The following is a 10,591-nucleotide window of genomic DNA, read 5'->3' on the forward strand; positions in this document are numbered from 1 at the left end:
GCCTCATTTCCAGAAAATGTTTTAGTTCTACAACCCTAACGTGTTTTGGCATTTTATTGATTAAATATATATTTTTGAACTAGGGCTCATTTAGCTATGTTAGCAAACTAACTATGGAGCTACAAAAATTACAGTGGACTCCTAATAATGTTAGGAATTTACTATGAAAATTCTAGAGCCAACACTACTATCAATTCCTGACAATAATTCCTATAAGTTGATGTTTTAACAATATTAAGTACTTCAAATTAATTAGATTACTCTTGAAAACTCTATGAAACTATGTGAACAAAATACACTAGCAGATAGATCATGATTTTAGGAATTGAACAAAATTAGTTTCACAATTTTTTATTAACTACACAATTTTATATTGAATTTACAAGTTTACCTTAGTAACTAAATTAGAAAATGCTTAGAAAAGGAAATGGGACGGTGACAACCATTCGGCCCAGCAGCCTGGCTTGGCCCAACGTGGGGAGTGGGCGCGCGCAGCAACCGGGCCAACAATGGCCCAAGGCAGGGGAGCCCGCGCGTGCGTGGCTCTTTTGCAAAAGAGGGCTCAGGCTTTTAGACATTTAAGCGGAATAGCAAAGCACTATTACCATAGACTCAAGCTTTGCACAAATCACCCTGAGCCATGTCATCTTTGCAATAGGGCGGTCCTCAATGTTCTCATGTGCAATGGCGCGGCGACCGGCGGCCACCTGTGGTCGCACTAAGCAAAAAGGAACCCGTTCTGACCAAACTAAGGGATCGACCACCACCTACGGTTCAAACGGCGATGATGGGTAGTAGTGGGATACTGGGAGGTGCCCAAGACTATACTGTAGTGATAGGCGGTGGTCCACAGTGATAGCGCCACCATTCCAACAAACGAGGGAGACAAAGAAATAAAAGAAGTGGTGCGTGAGAACCAATGGCATACCACAAGTACCACTGAAGCGTTGGTGAGGATGGGGAGGCCCTGTGTGACATTGGCCACGTGCACATGGTGGAGGCGGCATCATTCCACAGTGGCATGGTCATGTCAACTCATCTCTGGTGGGACCTCCAGTGGATCTAGGGCGAACACCGGTACTAGGGGGTCAAGACGAGTCTCCAATCAACTTGAATTGAGCGAAAACCAACCATAGTGACTTACCCCCCAAACGTTCCATTCATAGCGACGAGATGATTGACGACCGTGGAAACACTAAGGTCGTTCATGCCAAGGCACAACAAAGCCTCGATAGGGGTCACCTGGCTAGTCGACTCCCTAGGCCACTTGCTGGTTTAAGGAATTGAACTGTGAATCTCCGAGCTAAGCGAATCGAGAGGCAAAGTGCATGGTGCTCCTGCTATGGTCATGTCATGGAGAGGCACATGAGTGAGCTCATGTGGATTAAGATGATGGCTTTGACCAATAGCTGTAGTATGAGCACGTGCGCATAGGTGATGAGACTAGGGAGTGCTTGGCGCGACACGCTTGAATTGGAGCGATCGGACCTGAGCAGGTCGCACCAGCATCGGCTAGTGGGGTGAGATAGGGATCCTGCATGGCTCGGTGGCTAGACCCTGTGCATGGCTCGGTGGCTAGACGTTGGCGTGCATAGACTGCGCCAGTGGAACCAGACCACCACCAGTCAGGTTGGGCCACGCAAGGCTTGGGCATAGCGCGGCATTGGCTTAGTGCATGCACGGGCCGGCGGCCACAGCTTGGTTGCGACGTGACCCCGATGCCAAGCACATTGTGCCCACGGTGACCATGAACACCATCCAAACGGCTGTCCTAAGTGACGTGCATGCATTTTAAAGCATAGCAAAAGTTACTAACGGTCACAGTTGAGGTTCAATTAACTCACCTATCATAAAGTCCACATTGCCAACGACCTAGCAACGCCATCGCCATGACTAGAGAGCAACCAGGGAAGGAGATAGATGGATGCCAATATGAGCTTGTCGCTCTGAACACTAATTTGCGAACGGATCGCCAACACACTGTTTCAACACCTAAGCCATGCTCAAGTACTTGCTTAGAGGCAACCAATAGTACAAGAACATGAAATTAGTGTTTAAACAATTTTGTTAGAATTTGAATGTCAAAATGACATTGTCTACTATCATTTCCAAACATGGAAAAGGGCAAGGTCCAGTTAGAACTAACAACCATTAACGCTTTTGTCATAATTTTTAATATGTCTAAACCTTATTAATTTCAACCAATAAGCATTTCACACAATAGTCCATACTTCGTACTAACCCATAGGAGCAAAACATTTAAGCACCTTTTAAACTAATTTGCTCAATATAATTCACCAAAATGGCATTTTAAACATAAGTTCAATTTCTTATCGATGAAACGAAAAGTTCTAATTTAAATTTTGGGCTCAATGTTTGATGTAGCAGAACCTTCTAAATTATAAGAGTACAAGTACAAGAGCGTCCCACAAAGTGGTCGCACTGTCATACTCGAGCTCATATAAACCTGGTTGTCCGTCGAGTACCATGAAGGGTCTTGATTAACTATCAACATACAACCAAGATCGTCCATGATTTAATATACATTTTCTTTTACTGAGTAGGTGCATATCTCTTCTCTAGTAACTTAAACAAACACATATGTAAATTATTTTCTGGACTACAAGATAACAACCACTTGTTTTGACCATAACTAGAATTATACACATCAAAATAGTATGGTTATGGACATTCTAAAAAGCTTATAAAATTTCCTACAACTTTATTTTAATCATCTTAATGTGATTCAACAGTTATCTAGGTCACACAATTCAATCTTTCAAATCTGTCCAGAGAGCAAGCATTTCAGATAGCAGAATTCCGACCACCATAATTCTCAAACCATAAGGCTTATGACTATGAAACTTTAACACATTGTAGATAAGAAAGTTATCTACAACTTTATTATCAACCATCTTTACAGAAAAGATCATTATCATCGTGAAATCATCACCACAATAGAAACTATACATGCAACCATCTAGTTTAATTATAAAGCAATAATTAACTAGCTACCTATAACCAATTACTTCTAAGCCTAACTAATAGCACCAACAGATCATATGCATCATAAGCATCATAGAAAACATCATGGTTATGCCTAACTAATTTATTTATTTTCATTTACAATTTCCTTATATAATAAGGTGATTTCAAGGATAAATATTTCCAGTGCTCAATAAATTCTGATAAAATTACAATAGCCTATATATGAACCCAATAGTCGACCACACATATTCGTGCCATTTGGATAAGTATAGCCACCTCTACTAAAATAACAAGTTACATATGCTTATTTTAGCAAAAATAGTCTAGCATAGTGAAAAGTGTCAAACAACATATTTAATATTTTTCTTACTTTCCTCCTAGCATAAGAACACTGTGTAAAAAATTGCATGATCATATGTTATTTATTTTTACCCCATTTAATTTCACTAGAAACTAGCAATTAATCAAGATGAAATAGGAAGACTATATTTCAAGTATGTCGACTATAGATTTAGTATTTTTCCTAGCTAGAGCATATCAACACAAGACCAGCAAAATTGGAATCATAATTTTATCACCTTCCTAGTTCAAGTTATGTAATTTACAAGATAGAAACTATTTTAAAATCACTTATTTTTCTCGATTTAATTCTCCTAGAAAAATACCCTAAATAGTATATTTCATATTTTTATCAAATAGTACACTTGAAGATGAATCTAACAAAATTTGTTTCACCCCATTTGGATACTCCTAGCTCTAGATTTGAATTTTTGAAGTTTGTATTCAAATCTATGAAATATAAACAAAAACAAACTAAACCCTAAATGCTATGTACACCCGGTCTACTACACACTCAGGCGCTGACAGCTGGGCTTCGTGGGTCCACGGATCCCACCCGTCAGTGAGGTAGAGCAGAGCACCAGCTTGACCGGTGGTGAACTCATCGAGGTGAGGTTTCCAGCGGTGCAGTCGGCACTAACGTGCTCTCCATTACCACGCGCCTTGACTGAAGGGGTCGGACGGCCAAGGGGCTCGCTGGAGCTAGCTCGACGATGGCCATGGTGGCTCGACAGAGCTGTGTAGTGGTGCTCTGGCCGTCTCTAGCCATGACAAGCTCGAATGAGCATGGCTACCTCTCAAAGGTGACCTAGAGGAGCTTTAGGGTTTGGATTGGGGTTCGTTGTAGCACCGGTGAGGCATGGTCACGTGCATGGCGACATGGCGGCACAAGCACGACGGCAGTGTGGTGGTGTTCCAACACCAATGAGGCCAGCATCGGCCGTAGGCTCTTGCCTCTAGCTAAACCTAGGTCTAACCTAACGCTAACATGAGAAGAGAGATGACGCAAGGGCTCCGATGAGCACGGCCACGGTGAGCTCGAGCTCAGCGACGCCAATGGTGTTCGCGGTAATGTCATGGCCTGAGGGCCCTCACCTTGGCTCAAAAGGTAGTGTTAACGGGTTGGCAAGGTGGAGCAAGGCATGGTAGAGCTATGAGTGTAAGGAATCGAGAAATGGAGCAGCGCTCAGCTTCGCTTGGCGGGCGAGAGAGAGGCAGAGCGAGGGCGAGAGATCGAGAAATGGAGGGAGAAGCGATGTCGCCTCCCTCTTCACTCCCCTTTGGCCTGACCAGTGGGCCTAGCATCAGTGTATGACCACCAGGTGGCGACCACGGCCTACACACGGTCGGCCACGACGACCGGTGTAGAAATCGACCAAATGTCAATTTAGTTGACTGAACCCATGATCTTTGAGCCCCTAGATCTCCTAAGCCATGGTGAATTTGTGAAAACTTCAGTAATACAAAGTGTAGATCTACACAAGTACTACATGATTAATTAAAGGAGTTTTGTCTAAATCGCCATGGTTTTCAAACTACAAAGCTCTAAAGTGGGCTACATTGAAACTGAAATCAGCCTTCTACACAGAAAAAATGTCACAAAACAACATTTTGTTGATACTTGTGAGCTCTATTTGACCATGTTAGACCATGATTTGGCTTATGACCCTTAAACAAAGTTTGTTACCCATGATGTGTACTACAACTTTTATTTAGGTCACATAGCCATGCAAACTCTATAAGCTACTATTCAACTTTGGTTAAACTAGCATCATGAAAATGACATTTCAAAGTAAACCAACACTTAGAAGCAAAATTGGCTTAAGTCATGAATATAAACATTGTTCCAAATATCATTCTAGATGTGTCTAAGGTATTTTAGTGACCTCACAACCATCTCATGCATTGGTCACATATGATCACAAGCATAATTAAGTATATGAGCAACATCACATGTGATAAAGAAAATGTAAATGAAATGAAACTTCATATGCTCATGCTCATGAATGCTTGGATGATGCTTGTGCTCATGAAATGCAAATGCCAATTGCAATGCTTAACACTAGGGTGTTACAGTCCCTCCCCCTTATATCTCATCTCGAGATTTGAAAGAGCTACCATTGTTTGTAAAAAGCGGGATAGAGCTCATGTAAATAATCCTCCCGTTCCCACATGGCATCTTGTTCATTGTGGTTATTCCATACCACCTTATAGAACTTAATGACCTTGCTCCGAGTTACTCTTTCCATTTTTGCTAGCACTCGGATTGGTTTCTCTTCATAAGTCAAATCCGATTGGAGCTTAATGTTGGTGGGTGCTATGGCTTCCTTAGGTATGCAAAGACATCTTTTCAACTGAGAAACATGGAAGACATTAAATATAGCACTCATCTCTAGGGGAAGTTGTAACTTGTAGGTGACATTTCCCTTCCGTTCCATAATCTGGTATGGGCCTACATATCTAGCCGCAAGCTTCCTTTTCACTCCAAATATCTGCAAACCCTTCATGGGCAAAACTTTCAAGTACACATAGTCTCCCACTTCAAAGGTTAATGGTCTTCTTCTCTTATCAGCATAATTCTTTTGCCTAGACTGAGCTGCTTTCATATGTTGTTGGATAATGCGTACTTGCTCTTCCGCTTATGTGACAAAATCGATACCATAGTATCTCCTTTCTCCGGGCTCAATCTAATTCAAGGGAGTTCTACATTTTAGACCATACAAGGCCTCAAAAGGAGCCATCTTGATGCTCTCTTGATAACTATTATTGTAGGAAAACACAGCTAAAGTTAGTCATTTTTCCCATGAACCCTTGGAGGATATAACACAAGCTCTGAACATATCTTCCAAGATTTGGTTCACTCTCTTGGTTTGTCCAGAAGTTTGGGGATGGTATGCTGAACTTCTGATTAGTTTAGTCCCCAAGGCCTGGTGCAAGTGTTCCAAAAAACAAGCTATAAACTGTGGTCCCTAATATGAGATTATGGTCCTTAGTACTCCGTGTAGCCTCATGACCTGAGAAACATACAACTCAGCGTACTTCCTAGCATGATACCTCATGTTAACCGGTACAAAATGTGCTGACTTGGTGTGGCGATCTACAATGACCCATATAGAATTATGACCTTGTTGTGTCAGCGGAGGCCCGTAATAAAGTCCATACTTATTTCCACCTATTTCCAGCCTGGAATAGGCAACGTCTAAAGTAATCTAGCATATTTCAAATGAATGGCCTTGACTCTACTGCAATTATCACACCTAGCGACATAGGCAGCGTTTTCCTTCTTCATCTTGGTCTACCAAAAATGGCTTTTCAAATCTTGATACATTTTGCTACTGCCTGGATGGGTAGACAACTTGGATGAATGAGCTTCATCTAAAATCTTTTGGTACTACAAGTCGGTCCTCAAACCAAAGCACACCTCTTTCATCCAACCAAAGAACACCTATATCTATCTTTTGTAGTTTGATGATTTTGCTCTCAAGTGTACAACTAACGGTGATATTGTGTAGTACAACAGGGTGCAATAGATTAAATCCGTCTTCCAATAGAGAATTGCAATGATACTTCCGGCTCAAGGCGTCTGCTACTACATTTGCCTTGCCAGGATGATAATGCACTTCCAAATTATAGTCCTTGGTTAGCTCTAACCACCTATGTTGTCTCATGTTTAGCTCAGGTTGAGTGAAGATATATTTGAGACATTTGTGATCAGTGTATATGTGACATACGTTTCCCAACAAGTAATGTCTCTATATCTTCAATGCGTGAACAACTGCAACAAGCTCTAAATCATGTGTTGGATAGTTGACTTTATGCTTTCTCAATTGTCAAGAAGCATAGGCAATAACTCAACCTTCTTGCATGAGCACACACCCCAAACCGGTACCCGATGCATCACAGAATACATCAAAAGGCTTTTTAATGTCAGGTTGTGCTAGAACAGGAGCTGTAGTTAACAAGGTCCATAAAGTGTGAAAAGCAGCTTCACACTCCAACATCCAATTAAACTTCTCATCCTTCTAGAGTAGTCTGGTCATAGGCTTAGCTATCTTGGAAAAATCAGGAATGAAACTACGATAGTAGCCTACTAACACTAGAAAAGTCTAAACTTCATGAACTGAAGTCAGAGCCTTCCAATCTAATGAAACTATGATAGTAGCCTACTAACACTAGAAAAGTCTAAACTTCATGAACTGAAGTCGGAGCCTTCCAATCTATGACCTCTTGTACTTTGGATGGGTCTACCAAAATTCCATCTTCAGATAAGATGTGACCCAAGAAAGGTACTTTGCTCAACCAGAATTCACATTTGCTAAATTTGACATATAATTTATGCTCTCTCAATCTAGACAAGACAACTCTTAGATGTTCTATGTGGTCTGTTTCATTCTTCGAGTAAATCAGGATATCATCGATAAACACGACCATGAACTTGTCGTGTTTGGGCATGAATACCGAATTCATCAAATACATGAAGTAGGCAGGAGCATTTGTCAATCCAAAAGGCATGACCAAATACTCATACAAGCCATACCTAGTGGAGAAAGATGTCTTAATTATATCTTCTGGCCTGATCTTAATCTGGTGATAGCCAGATCTCAAGTCAATCTTAGAGAATACCTTTGCTTTTGCCAGTTGATCAAACAAAGTATCAATACGAGGCAAATGATACTTATTCTTAATGGTTACCGCATTGAGCAACCTATAGTCCATACACATCCGCAAGTATTTATCCTTCTTCTTTACAAATAAAGCTAGACAACCCATGGAGACAAACTAGGTCGAATGAGACCTTTGTCCAAAAGTTCTTGTAACTAAATTTTAAGTTCGACTAACTCATTTGGTGGCATCCTAAGGGTCTTCTTGAGATAGGTGTTGTACCTGGCACTAACTCAATCTTAAATTCCACATCCCTATCATGCTATAAGCCAGGCAACTCATCTGGGAACACATCCGAAAATTCATAAACTACTGGAATATCACAGAGAGTAGTGGCTTGGATAGCACAAGACAAGTTTTGAAGATCAAAACTTCTAGGAAGTGGCACTAGAAAAGCACCCTCCCCCTTAGGTTCCCTCAACATAATGGTTCAAGTGGACATGTCAATGAGAACCCCGTGTTCACTCATCCATTTCATGCCCAAGATCACATCTATGGCTAATCATGGCAATACTATTAGATCCATAGTGTACTCCCTCTCTTGTATGGAGATGAGCACATCTCTGACTATTTGATTTGTAGAAATAGTAGCCCTAGCTGAACTTATACTATAACCACCCTTGTCTACCTCAATTATTTTCTGATCATGCTTAGATGCAAATGTTTGGCTCATAAATGAATGAGAAGCTCCAGAATCAAATAAAACAATAGCGAGATGTTTGTTAACAAGAAACATACCGGCGGTAACAACTTCCCCTATGGGAATTTCTTCCACCATGGTGTAGTGCACGTATCTAGGACGTGCCTTAGGATTGTCCTGCTTCTGATTACCCTGGTTTTATTTTCCACCCTTCTTGGGATAGGGGCACTCCTTGGCCTAATGGCCCACCTGATTGTAGTTGAAGCATAGCTGGTTGCTTCTTAGTCCTACTGAGCTTCCCTGACCTACGTTACCCTTGGGTATGGCAATGGTGAATGCCCTATGAAATGTCTTTTGAGGGCGACTGGCCTGAGCTTTCGGTGGAGGAGGCCTAAACTTAGGCGTTGGTGGACAAAATTGTGGCCTAGCTGCCACTGGAGCTCTAGACTAAGATAATCCTAAGGTGCCTACCTCAGCTACTCTCTTGCGACCCTTTGCTACTACGTGTAAGTTGTTCTGATTCTTTTAGGTTAAGGCATCACTAACAAACTCATTATATGTAGCACATCTCGAGTTGGCCATAGTCTTCATTAGTTTTGTGCCAAGGCCTCTCTTGAAGCTTTGTATCTTTTTTTCTTCTGTGTCAACAAACCCTGGGGCATATCGGGACAAATTGTTGAAGGCATGCATGTACTCGGTAAGGGTCTTGGTCCCTTTCAACTTGGTTCTGCTATGCGGCTAAGGCTTCGGCATTGTTTCATGCTGCTTCTGCCATGCTGCATGGGTGTTTGTTTGGATCCGCTGGCGCATAGCTATGAGTGCCTTAGCACGAGCAGCCTCTAGCTGCTCCTGGAGTCCTACTAGCACTGTCTGATCATTAGCTCTTGCCGCTTGGGTGATAGCTCTCTGCTGATTGACCTATTCCATCTAAGTGTAGAGATTTCCCAATGCTACGTAAGCTTGATCGGAGTCCCAACAAGCCTCACTTGCTACCTTTTTGTGCTTGCGCACATGCTTCCTCAGTTTACATTGTGCAGTTTCCACTCTCATGAGCTTATCCCTGCAAGTGGTATAGGACTCCTGCCAGAAGTCCCGGGTATCCTGACGAGTATAGAACATCTTCAACATGGCGAATATGGCACTCATAGCGGGACTAGAACTATCTACCTGCTCATCCTGGTCTCGGATCAACGCATTGCGGTTGTGTTGTGCCCACACTGTTGTAGATGGATCCACCCAAGGAAAAGTACCAGCTGCACTGCCAGTAAGCTCATCCCTGTGTTGCTGACATATCTAACTCAACACCTCAAAAGCCACTACTTAGGCAGCCTCCCAAGGAGTTTTTCCTTCAGATTCTGCCTTCCACTCCTACCATAGGGGTGCTTGGGTATGAGCTAGTATGGTTAGCTGCACCTCATACAATGGCTGTCCTTCTAGGTATACCTCATTCCAGGAATAGAGAGGTGGTTCGGTATATCCCGCATAATGCAGGACCCTCCAAAGTAGGGTAGGGGTACCAAACATTTCTAGGAAAGTCTCACTCCTAGCTGATGCTGCCATCTGTTTCAACAAAATGGTGCAACTCTCATGAGAACAATATTACAATAGAAAAGAGTTACTTAATCGAATGAGAGACTTATAAGGAGAGGAACAATGCAAGTCAGTAATAAATGATTTATCATGATGCATGCATGTTCTGTACGTCCTCACAAACTTAGGAAAATTAAAACTTCTAACGACATACATGGTGGCATACATGTGTGCTCTCATATATAATGTAGCTAGTCGGGCTACATGTTTCGCTGTTAGTGTACCTGCACAAGAATTTCATTTCAGCCCAATCCCACAAGTATATATGCAGAAATAAAAATCTGGGTTCTAGGTTGCAAGCTAAATACTTCCATATATATATTTCCATATCAAAGCTACCCGAAAGTAAATACATCCCATATATATATATAA

This window comes from Miscanthus floridulus, chromosome 8, assembly GCF_019320115.1.
Source record: "Miscanthus floridulus cultivar M001 chromosome 8, ASM1932011v1, whole genome shotgun sequence".
NCBI lineage: Eukaryota > Viridiplantae > Streptophyta > Magnoliopsida > Poales > Poaceae > Miscanthus > Miscanthus floridulus.